The sequence below is a fragment of the Triticum urartu genome, chromosome 4A (genome assembly GCF_056163025.1).
Source record: "Triticum urartu cultivar PI428250 chromosome 4A, HENAU_Tu73, whole genome shotgun sequence".
Taxonomy (NCBI): domain Eukaryota; kingdom Viridiplantae; phylum Streptophyta; class Magnoliopsida; order Poales; family Poaceae; genus Triticum; species Triticum urartu.
Genome location: NC_141876.1, coordinates 611494482 through 611496548, shown reverse-complemented (window position 1 = coordinate 611496548; position 2067 = coordinate 611494482). Strand labels below are relative to the sequence as shown.

The 2067-nt window shown below is 42.9% G+C and overlaps 1 pseudogene; it reads right to left on the bottom strand.

Moving 5' to 3' along the window:
- Window positions 1-339: 339 nt before the first annotated feature.
- On the bottom strand, window positions 340-1743 carry LOC147977335 (uncharacterized; annotated as a pseudogene).
- Between the last annotated feature and the right edge of the window lie 324 nt (window positions 1744-2067).

Sequence of the window (2067 nt, the reverse complement as noted above, 5' to 3'; positions counted from 1 at the left end):
ACGTAGGCGTCGATGTGATGATCAACCCTTCGTCACTAGTAAATTTTCACGATGGGAAAATAACAGATAATACACAAGATATGGCCGCCCGTAACTCGGACGTTTTTTCTGTATATTTCATACTCAAAAGAAAACTCAAAAACTAATCTGCATACAACGGCCGTAGCCTGACGATTTAAATAGCCAACTCCCGTGACCCTTCCACAAGAAAAATATCTAACGCTAGATGTCGCCGAATAAGTCGTGCTTGACTTGACTACGAAATAAAATAAAGATCCTAACAAACTAATTAAGCGGGAGCTACTATCTAGGAAAGCTTCTAATAAAATAATCTAATTATCAATCATGCACGCATGCATGCCTCTTTTCAGATTGCATGTGATCATGCACTCCTTGTTTGATGGCAATTAAAATTGCATCGATCTTGATCCATCCGGGTGGAGTTCTAAACGTGGGTTGTACCTCTTCTGGTTCTGGTTCCTGATCGGCATTCGACCTGGGCCTTTGATTGTATACACACACTTTATGCCTTTCAAATACAGGAGCAATTCTAGGTCCAAAAAGTTGACGTAAAACACCATCTTTTCCTCGATGAAACTCAGCCGCATGCACAATATTATTTTCCACGACTTTTTCATGACTTGATTTCTTAAGGGGCTCAGCATCTTTAATGTCAACAATCGATGGTGCCATGTGTGTATCATTCTCCCTCCCTTCAAGCGAAACCGTCCTCGGTTTCGAGTCTATTTTTGGTACAGCCTTCCTCTCTGGAACTTGCATCTCTATGGTTATTGCGTTTTCTCCCATTGGTTTCAGCACATGCTTCCTTCCATCATGCATGAACGTGTATGTGTTGGATCTTCCAGCATGGACCGCATCATGATCAAACTGCCATGGTCTTCCTAATAGCAACTAGCACGCATCCATCGGCACAACATCACAATCCACCTTGTCAACATAATCTCCAACAGCAAATGTCACATGTACCTTGTGCGTAATTTTTAATTTCCCAGAGTTATATAGCCACTCCACGTGGTGTGGTTGAGGGTGTCGCCACATAGACAAACCCAATTCTTGTACAAGGTCTTTGCTAATGGCGTTGGTAAAACTGCCACCATCAATTATCATCTTACATGCACGGTCCTTGATCTTGCATTGTGTCTTAAAAACACTCCATCGCTGGCCTTTTGCATCATCGTCTTGTACCTTCTGTACCAAAAGATTCAGCCCCTCAGTCGGTGCATCGACTTCTTTCTTTCTTTCTTCCTGTTGCTCTCTTCTTTTTAGCAAACAGTTTTTCCAGTCTGCGCTGAACACATCTGATGGCATGGGAATAAAATAGATTTGTTGGCCCTTCCATGATACAGAGTAACTATTTTTCTTGGAATTCCGAACAGCCCCAACACGTTTGCACCATTGGTTCCCAAGTAGCAGATGACACGACACCATGGGCACAAGACAAACGTGAAAAAATTCCGCACAACAATATTTCCCCAAAGTAAAAATTATCAAAATCTGGTGCGTAATTTGGATTTCACCTTCGAACCACTTCACCGTGTATGGTCTTTCAAGAGGTGTCATCTTCAGCTTCAATTTTTCCACCACCTCAATGCTCACCATATTGACCGCAGTACTTTCATCGATTGTCAGATTGACACGTCGTTCGTTCACAACGCAACGAGTGTGAAAAAGAATGACCTCACCAATGCCTTCCTCCTCCATCAATATGTTCCTGCTCAACATGTTGATGCTCGCCTCCGCAGACGATATTGCAAATTGAATCGCCGTGACTAACCTTAGCTCTGAATACCACTTGATGAAGCACAGACTAGCGAGATGCTAATTTGTGCGTGTAGATGGCCCGATCTTTCACGGCGATGCTTGATCAATAGTTCGTCCCCTGTTCCTCCTCGCAACCTTCAAGATAATTTTCACCCGCGTACGGAAATACACGAATAAAAATAATGACCCCCTTGGATCAGCACGTAGGCGTCGATGTGATGATCAACCCTCCGTCACTAGTAAATTTCCACGATAGGAAAATCACAGATAATACACAAGATATGG